Source organism: Ictidomys tridecemlineatus, chromosome 3 (genome assembly GCF_052094955.1).
Source record: "Ictidomys tridecemlineatus isolate mIctTri1 chromosome 3, mIctTri1.hap1, whole genome shotgun sequence".
Classification (NCBI taxonomy): Eukaryota; Metazoa; Chordata; class Mammalia; order Rodentia; family Sciuridae; genus Ictidomys; species Ictidomys tridecemlineatus.
The window spans coordinates 159114377-159129687 of record NC_135479.1 but is presented as its reverse complement, the minus strand read 5'-3'; the positions used below and the strand labels follow the sequence as shown (position 1 = coordinate 159129687).

The following is a 15311-nucleotide window of genomic DNA, read 5'->3' as shown; positions in this document are numbered from 1 at the left end:
CGGGAGGGAAGAGAGGAGGGGGAAGAGGAGGAGGGAGGCTGTGTCAGGATTTTGCTTGAATGTGGGATTATGTTGTGTCAATAAGTTTAAGGTGGAGAGAGCGAGGCTGGGGGTGGTGGTGGAGGGGAGGAGGAAGGCCTTGGCTGTTTAAAGTCTCGTTTCTGAAGGTAAGTTATGGCATTGCACGGTCGCGATGACAGAAAACTTACAGGTCCTTTATCCGGGGATGGGGTCGATGCCTCTAGAAAGAGCTCCCCAGCTCTCTTGAGCCACACTCGTGTTACACTGTTATTTGCTGAGATCCGGGTCGCTAGTAAATTACAGAAATCAGACTCGAGGTTTCTTTTCCTCCTCCACCTCGTCTCGCTCGCTCACCCTCAGAAATGTATTCTTTTTTATTTATTTTTTGGTATTGTATGAAACTTAACGTAACTGAGACCGAACCCGAGTCCGGTAATTTACGAGGATCCTGAATCCAAGAATCTGGAACACGTTTATGTGCTTTATATCCGCGATCATTTCTGCTAAATGAGGAAGGTAAAACGAAACGATGCAAAAAGCTAAGACACAACATGTACGACAGAGGGGGGGGGAGAGGGAGAGACAGAAGCTATTTTTTGCTTTCTTTTCTGTAGAAAGGAAAATAAAGCGTGCATTCCCTTTCCTTTCTAGTGTTAAGGGTCTAGTCAATATTTTAACTGTCTGAGGACAAATTAGTCCAGGTGGATCTTGTTGAAAAGTTTCGCGAGGTGGGGTGGAGGTGGGGGGGCCGAAGGGGGAGGTGGGTGGAGGTTGTGGGGGATGGGGACGGAGCGAGCTCTGCCTCGGCTAATGGTCATTGGCCTGGGGCTTTGAAACCATTGCCTGTCCTGCTAATGACACGTCCAGTTCTCGTCTCCCAGCCGTGGACGCCGGGCTGCCATTCCCGGGGCTTGGTGACTGGGACTGGGTACTTTCCCCGCGCGGGGAGGGGCGCTCTTCTCCATCCCTTGGGGTTCCCACTCGCGGCGTGGGAGCCCCCACGCGCGCCCCCTCTCCTGCGCGCCGCCGCCACCACCTCCGCTCGCGCGACTTTTGTAGCCAGCAGGCGGCCAGGGGGCGCGTGGGGTCCCCGGCGCGGACGTCCCCGCGCGGCTACTCGGCGCCCGGCCCCACGCGCGCCGCACGGTCCAAGCCCGGAATGGCAGCGTCGGGCCGGGCGGCGGCGGTGCCTCCCTGGGGGGCAGCGGAGGCTGAGGCTGTGGCGGCGGGATCTTCGCCGGGGCCCGCGGGAGGAGAAGGAGGAGGAGGAGGAGGAGGAGGAGGAACGGGAGGAGGAGGAGGGGAAGGAGGAGGAAGAGGAGGAGAGGGAGGCGTTTTTCTGCTCAGACCGCCGCCAGTTCGAGCGGGCAGGGGCACGGGGACACCCCACTCGTTGCTCCTACGTTGTGGAAAGGTGTTTAGCCGACTTTTACGCCTGGAGTGTGGGATTTGCACTTCATTTTTTTCTCCCCCCTCTTCCCCAAAGCAAGATGGACTCTGTTGCCTTTCTCTTTCTCCCTCTGCCTCTGTCTTGTCAGCCTTTAAGATCGACATTTTGTACTAAGATGCAAACTTGATGTTGACCAGCAACAAAGCCAGGGTGGGATCTCTTGCTCCCTTCCTCCCTCCGCGTTTCCTAGCTTCCCCACCCGACCTCTCAGACCTGGTGGCCCTGCGCTTGGAGCTGTGAGCTCTGGCGAATGTGTTTTCTCCGGTTGGTTCCGATCTCTATAATCTCAGGATTTGACCCGGGCCGGGCTTTTGGGAGATGGCTGTAGCCGCCCAGGTCTGCAGGGCTGGGGGCTGCGCTGTACCTGGACCCGCTGCCGCCGCCGCGGTGGCACCTCCAGCTGGCTTCTGGGCACGGCAAGGCTTGGGCTGCCCATTGATCGCTATGATTTGGTTACTGGTGTATTTGTCCTGGGGGCGGTGATCACTTGTGCAAGTTGATGAATGATCGCAGTGTGGATTTTGCATTTACAGAAAGGATCAACTTTCCGCTTTGTACAGACGGGGAGTAGGAAGCAAGGGTGCTGAAGACACCCTGGAATGCCAGCCGGACTACCCCCCTACCCTCTGGCCTTTTAATACAGGGAGCTGCTTTCCCTTCCCTACCTTTACAGCTTATGGTGGGGGAGGGAGGAGAAAGGGGAGGAGTTGGTGGGAGCTAGACTCCCGGGGTTTTGGTGTTCTTCCTTCATAGATATTACAGGACTTGGGACTCTACTATTGTAAGCTTTACCATACTGACCATGTACCTTTATTCAATACTTTATAGGTCACTGTCATATGACAAAGGCTTTACTGCAGTTCATCTTCCTCCCTGTGTACTTTCCATTTACCTTCCTGGGTAAGTATGCAAACTCTTTATACAGGAGAGCTGGGTGGCTATTAGTAACTACAAGGATTCTTATTGTTAACATAGGAAGATGCTTTATTGGAGCTTTAACACCCCAGAAAGCTTATCTTCCTGAGTTTCTCCCTGAAGAAGCCAATTCATGATTCTTCATCACTAGAGTTCAGCTGCAGGTTATTATTATTCCAAGATTGTTTAAATGTTCATTACTTGTTAATCTCCAATAAGTGTCATTTGAAAACTTATTCAATAGGCATTTTAATAGATAATGAAATTTTACAGAGTTGAAGGCCTAGTAAATTTGTTAGTACTTTAGAAAGCTTACAATGGATTACTGTAATTATTAAAAACCCAAGGAAGAATCATTTAGGCCTCTTTTTAATTATAGTAACTGACATTGGCTTGCTGTTTTCCAGGTTCTTTTCTTGAGTAACCTGTGGTGTTTGTAACAGTTACTTTAGGGTTGAGGAGTGTAGTAAATCTAGTACTTTAGTGTATAGATTTGACTCAAAATTGATAATAATTTTCTTAAAAATTTATTTTTTTTGAGTAATTAGAAACATTTCAGTGGCCTGTATATAAAATAAACAGCGACTTTGAGATTTCTTGTTAAGTGCCTTTTTCAGATGTATGCTTCCCAAACAGAAACATCTACAAAATATGTGTGGGACAGTAAATGTCGAAAAGTTTGTCAGTGATAAACAGGGTTTGTAAAGTGTTTGAAAGCAGCATAGTGAATTGCAACTGCAACTTGAAAGTTTATCTATGTATTGTAAAGAAACACCCCAGGTACTCTTGAGTTGCTAATATTTTAAGAAAATTAGTTGTACTAAGTTCTATAAATCAGCTGTGGTGCTTTGTGATATTACCATGGTGAATTTTGAGATTATATTTTGTGAATGAAAATGGACTTGAATTCAGTTTTCCATGACAGGGAAAATTCAGGGACCTTGTCTATTTTGTTTCCTGGCTTGCTGGGAGATTTAGTACATTAATAAAATGTTGTTTTAGGATTAAGAGGAATTGAGTTTGAAGACCAGACCTTTGTGGTAGTTTCCATTTAGTAACAAAATATACTGTGAGGTTACTGAGGACTTTAGGTAATCTATATAAGTTCTGTATCCAGTATTTTTTTGTGGAATGTGAATATTACATTACTGCTCATAATTAGGTGATTCATTCAGTAGTTCATTGGAGATATTATAATATGTCACATATATAACAGGAGTTGGAGTGGTTGGAATGAGATGAATTTAGTTATACATCAGAGTATGGATTTCAGTGTCTGATTTTTTTCAGACTTGTTTTTAAGAGAAGTTTTTCATTTTTGAACCTGGGGCAATAGTATTCAAAAGGCACTCCTGATTACTAAAGAACACCACATTTATACATGTGAGGCACATTATTTTGTTCACTGCAGCAAACTTTTAATGTTTCTTCATTCTCTATGGAAGTATATTTGACCAATTAAAAAACTAACATGGGAATCAGTACCACAATAAAAGCAATCTGATGAACTCTTGAATTTCTTTGAGACATCAAATGACTGCTTCATTAAAACAATATTTTCAAGAATAATCTTGGTCTTTGAAATCAGTGAAGTAGCTTGAGATAATATAAAACTTGGAAATAGTGGTCTTCAAAAGTCACCCTGTCAAATCAGTTATTTGCATCTAAAAAAAAATTAGCTGTGAGGCTTACTTATCAAAATAAGAATTTAAAGAAGTTTTTTGCTTTTCTTTTGGCAAGAATTTCCAAACTTTCCATTTTATTATTCTGTATATCTCTATTAAGTTTTGAAACTGAAGCCTTAGTTGGCATTTCACATTTAATGCCAGCTATTGAAAAGGTGGCCTGTTTTTGATATTTCCTAGTATTATAACTTTGGAGGTACTGGGATGGTTTTTGGAAGAATCTTCTATTAGAGATTAAGATATTTTAAAATATTTGTAATCTTGAGACATAAAAAAATCATCTTGATCTTTGCATCTAAATTTTTAAAAAGTGTCATATAAAAGTTTGTGAGATAGCTTTGCTTTTTATGAATGAGCAACAGGTTTGAAAATGATGTGTAGCTCAGAATCTAAAATAACAAAGCTATATTTTTCAATAAAATTACAATTTCTAATCAGTTGCTATTAACCTAGCATACTAACATTATATGTTTTCATGTATTTTATAAGAATGTGGATAAAAAAACAGCCATGTTTCTAAGTGGATCATTCCATGAATATCAGTAATTTTTACAGTAGAAATCTTTACTAGAAGTAATAAAGGTTTCACAGCTTACCCCTGTTTAAAAAACTTTTTGAAAGTAGTCCTATTATAGATTGCCAATTTTTGCTGCACTAAAGGTAATCCCTGAGACGATTATTAGTGTTTCACAAAAGTACAGAGAATGTTTAGTTGTGATATTCAAATTAATTGAAGCAATTAATTTTGACATATTGTATCATCACCAATGTGGAATACCTATAATTTAAGATTTAAACTTAAGTAGGTGATTATCTTAAACAAAAGACACTTTTCTTGAACTTGTGCTTTGAAGTCCACCTCATTTTTTAACATTTCACCATCTAGGGTACATTTTAAGATATGTCTGAGTGGTGTCTCCCCTAAATTTTTAAGTCAGATTCTTTGCTCTCATCATTAAATGAAAACAAACCCAACTTCAGCAAGAACATTATAATTTCACTGCTTCACTTTTATCACATGCCCTGGGGTAAATCAGATGTATGCAGTCCTTAGGCTACACTTTGAGAAACACTACTACAGAAGGCAGTAAGACCAAGGCTAAGACTGACTGGAAGTTCTTCCAGCATGAAGAGTCTGTGACCAAATTCAATCAGTAAGTTTGTACAACCTCAAGGGCAGTCATCACATACTGCGTCAAATTGTGATATTTCAAGTTATACCTGAGGAAAGTTTTGAGTGTAACTTCACTCAGCATTCACAGGTGATCATATTATCCTTCAGAAGGCAATTACAGTTTCTTGAAATGCCAGTGTACTGTACAATTTTTTTTTTTTTTAAACTGATGATCGAGTTTAGATGCTTTACTACTGAGCTACATCCCCGGCTCTTTTTATTTTTAAATTTGAGACTGAATCTTGCTATTGCTGAGGCTGGTCCTGAACTTTTATTCAATCCTCTTACCTCAGCCTCCTGAGTTGCTAAGATTACAGGCATCTGCCACCATGCCCAGCCTTACTATATATCATTTAAAAACTGTTACAAAAAAAAAAAAAAAAGAGAGAGATATACATGGAAAAGGATATACATGGAAAATCCTTATTTGTTTTTGTTTTGATTATTTTTCTTTCAAAAAAAAGGGTATGGTAAAAATTGAATTAAGTGTCAACCAAGAATTCTATCTAAAAGTATATATAAATAGGAGAAAATGAGGGAGTGAAGGACTTAAAGGATTAAATACCATGAAGCATTGACATATCTACTAGAATATAAAGTTAAGTTATGTGAGTCTGATTGAGAATCCAAGTAGTGAAATAACTTCACACAGTGAGGAGATAGTATACAAAATATCAAAAATTTAATGAGTGAGTTTCATCTTATGAAACCTTAGAAAAATTTAAAATATTATAAAATGTTGGTTAAATAATTAAACCACTTGTTTTAAGCATGGTCCTCAGGTAAAAACAGGCAATACAATAGAAGCTGTTGAAATGGAATAACTATGATCCTAAAAAGGACATATAAGTTGTATTTTTTATAAAAGGATTAAAGACCAATAACAATTAAAAGGAGAAATGAGGATAAAGATTGTTTAAAACACTGTATTTCTCAAATGTTTATAGACTAAAATGATTGGTGTAGGAAATATCTTTTATATCCCAACCCACAAAAGTTTCCTGAAATAGTACAAAGTGTAGTGGCTTCTGGATATTTCTTATTCCTATCTAATCTTTATAAATTGAGTCCATTCCAAAATCTTTTATTAAATAAAAAATACTGAGTGTATTCATTAAATTGATTTTATAACTTACAGTTTGAAAAACACCAACCTAGAGTGCTTGCTAAAAATGAAAGGCCCCGTCCCTAGGTGATCTGATTCAGTGATTCTGGGGTGGGGTCCGGGAATTTAGATGATAGCTAGTGCAGCCTGTGATTCTGAAGTCGGTGGGAGGTCCTTTGCCATAACTTTGAGAGGCTCCCCTGTAAGGGATGGATAGCTAAAGATTGAATTGTATATGCTCTGGAGTTGGTTGACTGCTGAAGTCTTCGTCTAGCTTCACCTTTTTATATTTCAGTCAGCTTGGTTGTTAACACTGAGCCCCTCATACTTCTCTGTAGATGTTCTCATAGGTGTAGTGCAGGGAGCAGAGAGTTTGCAGGCAAAGAGCCCTAGGTGCTGTTGTTGCTTACTAGCTGAGGGACTTAGAGCATGTCATTTCATGACTCTTGAACTCCCATTATTTATTGTATAGGTAAAATGGAATTTTGGCTTTTAGTTATAGATGGAAAAATACCTTTATTTTATTTATTTAGTTTTATGTGGTATTGGGGATTTAACCCAGGATCTCACACATGCTAGGCAAGTGCTCTACTGAGCTAAAACCCTAGCTCTAAAATGGGCATATTAATATTTACCATGCAATAGTATGAGAACTATACAAGACAATAATGCGTGTAATGACCCTCATGCATATTCAGCACTCTATAGTATCTGTTTCTATAGTTATATTTTACCTCACTCCACCCGCCACTGTTTGAAATTTTTTGAAGCTGTACCTTTTAGTTTTTCTTTACTCTCCAGTCATTCTCAACTTTGTATCATGAGACACTGGTGCATTTTAACTTGATGTGAGTTACTGGGGAGGTAATTAGGAAAGGAAATAATAAGAAAAACCAAGAGAAAAGAAGAGAAAAGCTGAAGCATGGTGAATTCAATGATCCTTCAGGTTTGAGGAATGACTTCCATCTCTGTAAAAAGGCTTAGAGTCGGACAGGAAAAATCTCTTCATATTTCAAGGTCATTAGTTGACAACACTGAGCATTTCTTTGGTGACTTTGACACATATTTAGTATATTTTAGAGCATCAGTTTTCAAACTGTTTTTATCAAGACATATGTGACGAATGTGTATGCATGGGGCATTATGATTTCCCTGGTTATAGATAAATTATGCTGAAGGTTTTAAAGGTAGTTCATAGTGTGATTAAATCATTCCTTTTCCTATCAAGAAAGGAAATCAGAATACAAGCTAGGATGATAAAATAAATAAAAATTTTGAATATTCTCATATATACCTATAAAATTCTTTATAAACTGAAACTTTAACTATCCTAATTATTTGGAAGCATTCTTCATAACCAGTAGAACTTACCTTATGTTAAGGTGTGAAGATTGAGAAACGTTACATGTGTAATGCTTAATAAATGACATTGCACAACATAGGCACTTAAATAAAAAAGAGGGGCAGGCTGAGGAGAAAATGAATGGGAAATGCATAAACCCTGAAATCTCAAACAATGTGAAAAAGGAAAGCTAGGGAAAATGAAACGTGATCAAATGCAAAGAAGATACAGAAGACTACAGGTATAGTATGGTTTTATCAAATACACATTTTTATCAAATATACATTTCTACACATTCATGTAGAAATTTTAATTTATATGAATAAATCAAAATTAAGTAACTTTTGTGTTTCCCCACCTTTAAGATTATAGTTGCCAAGAACATGTTTCTTCTTTGTTGAATTTTAATTTGCCATACTTTCATGATCTCTAGTAAGTTCACAGACCACGTTTTGAAAACGATTTTGTACTTTGATGTATAGTGTTATTGAAAACAGATTTACAACCCTTTTTCTAACACTTACAAAAAACTTTTTTCTTCAAGTTTCTTTTTCTTTCAAAAGTTTTGCATTAAAATTTATTTGATAGCAAAACCTAACCCAAACTATCATAGGAGTTTTTAAAATCGTTTTCAAATCCATTTAGAATGTTCACGTTTTATTGTGTAAATAGTAATACTGGCTGATTCATTATGAGGTGTTATGCCAGATCTAGTTAGAAATGTTACATGATATGTACTATTTGTACCACTTAAACATTAAAAATTTAACAAAAATCTGAATCTTGAAACACATCTGGACTTGAGGGTTTTAGGTAAGGGATTATGATCCTAACGCATTAATTTACTTAGTTCACAAAGTGAAATTATCTGATATTCCTACCCATTTAACTTAATGAAATTCTTTCTGCTAATTTTGATCATTGATCATCTGAACATTTTGAGTTCATTGCAAGCTAGCAAATCATGGAAACATTTTTAACATTATATATAATTCCATCGACTGTGTCTGTGTCTCCAAATATAAGAGTGTAAAGCATAAGACAGCAGAAAGTCAGGTAAGCAAAATATAGTAGTTAGTGTTATTTGTACTTTCCTGGACAAGGAAAGCTGAAACATACACAGGCTGCTTAATTTATATTTAAGTTAGCCTTTTAGTTTGACATTGTGATTCCTGTGTTGATGTAATTTTTGTTTTATTAAATAAACACATAAATCCATATAATATTTGAAACTTCTATGTTAACATTTCTTCAGTGTTCAGTGCTGAACAAATTTTAGGCTACTTTCGTTATTTGTTTACTATTCAAGTTTCATGAAAGGGCTCTATTTCCTTTATTGTGTTTCCACTTTTATGCGTTTCTTTCAATTTATCAGAAAAAAAATAGAAAATGGTTTGGCTATTCTCAGATAAAAATGTTCTCAGCTTTTATTGTTTTATAGAGATTTTAGATTCCTTTGTTTTCAGTAATAAATTAGAAAATGTTACGAATTTGCCTTTTACTTTTAATTTCCTATAAAACCAGTATAGGAAAATAAAAAGCATGTCATATAAGGAAGATTCTAAATGCCTCTCTAGGAATAAAATAATAGGTGTATCTGGTTTATCCTTATAGTAAAACTTAAATCAGTCTTCATTTGATGGAGAGTGGAACTGTTAATGCTAAAGAATTGTTTATTGATATGATTTATTGTTTCTTGACATACATAATTACATTCCTTGGTGTAGGAAAGTCACAGATGGAATAATTCAGAGGGAGTCTTTTAATATTATTGATTCCTTTTTTATTTTTTGGGTACTGGGAATTGAACCCAGTGGCACTTCACTACTGAGCCACATCCCTATCCCTTTTTATTTTTTATTTTGAGACAGGGTCCCATAAAGTTGTTGAAGGCCTCATTAAGTTGCTGAGGTTGACTTTGAACTTACAATCCTGCCTCAGCCTCACAAGCTCCTGGGATTAACTGGTATGTGCAGTGGCACCCGGATGTTGATTCTTTTAATATTAAAAAATGCTGGGTTGTTTTTCAACTTTTGGTGTACTTCTCAAAACTTATCCAAGTGTAACATTCTCATTGACTGCAAAGGGAATATAGTGGGGCATAGAACAAAGTGAGAAAATAAATCTCTATATACAGCTGTCAAACTTTTGTTATTTTTTGAGTTGCTGAAATTTTCATTTCCTCCTTCTTTTCCTTCCATACTCCCCTTCCTTCTCTCTCCACCTTTTCATCTCTTCTTTTACTCCCAGCCCTCAGCTTGTTGTATTCAGTAATGTACATTTGCGATACTACCTGTAAATACTGTAAGTTGAGAATATAGGGTTGATCTTCATTTTTTATAACTTTGATTTTAAAGATTTGTAGTTTTTTGTGTTGTTTTCAAGTATTTAACACTAGTCGTGTATAATAAAATTGTTGATACGTGGCTTTGAGACTTAAACTTCCCTACATATAAGTGTCAATTAGGAAGAGATTATGAGGAACCTTTAACAGGTCTATGTGAAATAAAAACATCTGTTGTTTTTGTAAAATAAAGTGAACTAAATGCCTTATTCAATCATTTTTATTTCTTAGGGTGATAGAATGACTCCAGATTTTGATTTATACTTAGGAGAAAGTTAAATGTGATTTTTAGAACAGTTTCCCAAGTAGTATTTTACATTACTGGGAAGGGAGAAAGATAATTTGGTCCAACTGCTTCCTTTGCTGTACAAATTTTATTTTTTTGCGATTTTTAGATGAGAAGTAACCTATTTTGATGATAAGAAAACTAAGTCTCAGATTAAATAACTTGTCTGAAGTTGCACAGCTAGTTAGTGATTTTACCAGGCTTAGATGGCCTGTCTGCAGTGCTGTAATCTCCTAGGGCTTTTTCTATGTTTACTTGCCATTAGGACCTCATTCCAAGAAGTTAGAAATGAAATGTTTGGGACAACTTTTAGCCAAGAATTACTCCCACTTTTTCTCCCTCTCTAAAGAAAAATCTTCATTTTGAGGTGATAATGTTGGAGCTCTGTAAACATTTATCACTTTTGAGGGAATTGGTTAAAAACATCTCTGACCCACGACCTGTTGTAATTTTTCATCTGCGAGGTCAACCCTTAGTTTACAAATTGACATGTAGTCAACTTATTTTTTTGGTTGTTTTATCTAGTATAGAAATGTTGATAGCAAATATTATTTTTGACATTTATTAATTCCCCTAGTGCATCAATAGAAATCATTCGTTCTGTCCCGAGAAATTGAGTTTTCAAAGCTAAACAGCCTATGTCTGTGCTCTGGTAGTTTTTAATACTTAATCAGTGAAATATTTTATAAGAGGAGTTAACAATATAGCACCAATAGTGTTATAAAATAGTTTTCTGGCGTTTGCTTGGAAAGGAAGTTCAATATTAGTGGAAAAATTAATAAGTAGATTCACTTCACGGCTTTTACTTTGCTGTATCTGATGAACAAACATGAATTAGATATAAGGTTGGTAAAAAGTTCTACCTCATCTGTTTTGGAAGTGTGTTTAAGGGTATATACTTTCGATTTGTTTACCTAAGAAGGTTGTTTTTATTGTGATAAGTAGAATGAATTTTATAAATTACACATTTGTATGGAGGTAGCACATCAATTAGAAAATACAAAGTAACATTGCCTTATGGTACTGTGGGCCCTATTCATCTGAAATTATTTTATCTTTGCAAATTCAGCAAAGTCATAGTCTAATTCAGATATAGAAGATTAAAAGTTTGTCAGTCTTTTTTTTAACCTTTAAGTAGGTTTTCTTTTACCTTGATCTATGAAATATGTAAATAGTATTTATGTTAGCAAAGTGGCATTTTCCAGTGATGATCTTATTATCATACTCTGCTTTTTTTTGCATTATTTTTAGCCAAATAATACTTTTCCAAAGGTTTTAGGTTTCCAATTGTTGCCTTACCTCCTCCTCTCCCCATAGTAAACAATTTTTGCCGTGTTTTCATTCAGATAAGTTGGTAACTTGAATTAGTTTAACTTTTATGGCATTTTACACATTTTTTTCTCCTTGTTTTCTTAAGACATGTTTGAACATTTTCCTAATTAAATAATTTGATTAAGTGCTAGTGAGAGTCAGATAGCAAAAACCAGTATCAATTCAATTGAGCGTTCATAGATCACATTCCTACACCTATTGATGCTTGACCTAGACTTGAGGATCTAGAGATAATATGAAACAACCCTTGTCCTCAAAGCAAACATGTTTTACTGGCTGGGAAAGCCAGTTGATGTAAATATCTATCATATAAGTTAATCTGTGCTAATTTGTAGAAAACATGGTGCAAAGTAGTACTGAGTAAATACCAGTGGAAAACTGGCCAATTCCAGTGTAAGAGCTGGACCTTGAAACATGGGGGGAGTTTATTGCTGTGGTGCTCTTTACTATTATTCTCATTAAGACTGTAAAACTAATTTGGCTAGAGCACTAGAATGAATTTTTAAAAACCACTTTTATTTAAATATTAGTGCATCTTTTTGGCTTCTTATATATTTATAAGGCCACCTTTTTTTAAAAAATTTTTCAGTTGTAGTTGAATGCAATATCTTTATTCCATTCATTCATTTTTATGTGGTGCATAAAACCCAGGGCCGGGCATGTGTTAGGCGAGTGCTCTATGGCCGAGCCACAACCCCAGCTCAAGGCCACTTACTTTTTAAATAAAGCTTTAAATTTATATAAACTTGTATTCTAGTCAAATATTGTAGACTTCCTTTTTATTTTTACTAATGTCACAATTTGTAATGACAACATGATTGAACTGAAGGGGGAAAAAGTTTTCGACTGTATAACATCTCAGAGGATTCTACATATACTAAATAATGGTAAAAGCATACTTAATAGAATGGTAATTTGAACTAAATATAAAGGGACCTGAAAACATGCCAGTACAAATATACACTACTGTAGTTAATACTTCACTTATATAAATTATATTAATCAGGAATATATTATTAATAAGACCTGTAGTGTGAGTATTAGCATGGATTTCTAAAGAGATGAAAATGTGTTAAAAAATGCTTTTTATCCATGAGAAATTATAGATAAATTATGCTCAGTGCTTCCATTGGGCAGTTTTTAGGTTTTCCAGGATGGTTTCAGCCTGAAACTCCTTTCAGTTGAGGTTGACTCCTTGGGACTTTTGTGTTTATTCTACCTCAGAATTTTCACCATTTTATTTGTGGCCTTCTTTTGATTGGTCACTTCTGGATATCAACTCAGTTTAAATTAAAAATTTGCTTACAAATTTTTTGTGCTTGGCATTTCACTTGCTACCCCTGGGTACTTTATTAACAAACAAATGCATTCATAAGTTAAATCATAAAGAAGCAGGTCTTGGAAAATATTTCTTCATAAACTCACAGCATGGATAATGACCCTAATTATTTACCTTTTTTTTGGGGGGTGTTTACCGGGGATGAACTCAGGAGCACTCAACCACTAAGCCACATCCCCAGCCCTATTTTGTGTTTTATTTAGAGACAGGGTATCACAGAGTTGCTTAGAGCTTTGTGGTTGCAGAGGGCTGGTGCCTGGCCCTAATGTTTACATTAAAGCAGTGAATAATTTGTCTTCCATCATTTGTCTTGGGGATGTTTGGCATCATGGAATTCCGCTCATTTGGCTATCATTATTTACCAGTCCTCATGTCATGGTAATAGTGAACTTCTCTACAGGTTTCATATGTGGACGTGCATTCTCATCTCATTTGGTGCTATGCAAGGTTAGACCCAAAGAACATGTTCAGATATGTTATAAGACCAGGATTGTGTTTTATGTTAATATTTTTTTACATGCAATCTCTATAAATAATGTAACTATATAAATTTTTTGAAGCTTGAAAGTTTTTGAGGAATGGAATCACACAGACGCACAGAGTGTATATACCTCACACACACACAGGGACTTTATTGCATGGAGAACAATGATAATGAATTGGTTGTTAGTGTTTTTCTTTTTTGCAGGGGGGAGGGGAGCAGTAACTGGGGATTGAACTCAGGGAACCTTTACCACTGAGTCACAACAGGCCTTTTGTTTTTTTATTTTGAGACAGGGTCTCACTAAGTTGTTGAGGGCCTTGTTAATTTGCTGAGGCTGGCCTCAGACTTGCAGTCCTCCTGCCACAGCCTCCCAAGTTGTTGGGATTACAGTTGTTGGGATTGTTGCATAATTTGGCCCAGCATGCTTTTTTTTTCCCCTTTAATTTCCTTACATGTGATATTATGCCATTACTTATATATATTTCAAACATAGCCAGATGTCTTGTAAGTCTAATGTATAGATTTTAAGAATTAGATGATCTGTGTATGTTTTTATTAAGTAGATATTTTCCTAAAAAGTTTTAACTTAATTTTTCAAAATGGAACAGTGCATTTTTTAATTGACATTATAATTTCAGAATGCTTCATATTTATTTCTAACTGTTCTTTAGTTAACAATGGGTATTGGTGTTACAGATTGAAGTTTTACTATTCCCAGTTCTCTTTAAGTAATCAGTTGTCTGTCATATCTTCTTGGTAATTCTGGGTCCCATATGTTGAATTGTCTGTATTTTATGCAACATGTATATACTGCATTTGAATAATCTGTTAAGAGTTGGTTAAGAGTTCTGGGGCTTGTAGAATAAAAAGACAATGGGTCTGGTCTTAGGATGTTTCTAGAATATTAAAGACACACCTAGACCAGATGTTAAATAGAAAGTAAAGGTATCATGATACCCATGGAATATACCCATGAGTATAGGGTAGTAGGAAGGTTAGGAGGGGAAATGGGGATGAACCCGAATTTTGAACTTCAGTTGTACAACTAAATGTCTAAGCATCCTTACAAAATGGTTACTTAACTCTGTCAGAGAGAAAATGGACCTACTGGAGCCCCTTGGGCCTAAATATGTGATTATTCAATCCATTAGCCTCCAGACTTTTAAAATGCTATTATTCTCTTCAATAAGAGAATATATCCTTGATATGTATATGTTCATTTACAAATTATGTATGCTGGTTTATTTATGTAGTGTATATATATATATTATAATATAGTATATATACTATATTATAATATATATATATACACACACACAAAATAGTAAGTATATTACAAATTCTAAAAGATAAATTGAATGTAAAGGAAAATTCTAATATTTTCTTACACCTACTCTGAGTGGACTATGTTGTTCATGTTTTGGGTTTTGAGAACCCTACTTTGGAGACTGCTGGTAAAAATTGGGCAGTATTATACCATGTCTAGGTAAGTTCCAAATTGGGCAGTGTCATACCATGACTAGGTTAGTTCCATGAGATCAGGGACTTTCTTTGTTTGCTGCAGTATCCCCATCATCTAGAACATAATAGGAACTTAATAAATACTATTAAATGAATATGCAAAATTAGGGTGGTTGGTAGGGGAAAGAACAGTTTAGGTCAGCATCAGCAATCTGGCAAATACTGGTAGGGACAACATTTATTTATTGCTGTTTCTCTTTTGCCTAGAAAAGTGCCTGCTGCAAAGTAGGGACTCAGTAAATATAAGTTGGCTTCATAGGAGTGTGGATGGTGTGTTGTAGGTCATCATGAGGGATCTGGCAGAGGCCATAGG

General features: G+C 36.3%; 1 protein-coding gene across 15 annotated transcripts in view; it reads left to right on the top strand.

The window, feature by feature from the left end:
* The window catches only part of Bbx (BBX high mobility group box domain containing), a 257863-nt gene that overhangs the window by 1065 nt on the left and 241487 nt on the right, over positions 1 to 15311 (top strand). For 11 of the 15 annotated variants that reach the window (XM_078044297.1, XM_078044296.1, XM_078044295.1 and 8 more), the window contains one exon: positions 2300 to 2371. The gene's annotated coding sequence lies outside the window, so the exon portion shown is untranslated. Of the gene's footprint in view, positions 1 to 85; positions 168 to 221; positions 538 to 843; positions 950 to 1416; positions 1436 to 2299; positions 2372 to 15311 lie in introns of those variants that run through there. The other 4 variants (XM_078044281.1, XM_078044284.1, XM_078044282.1 and 1 more) reach the window with 4 other exon arrangements.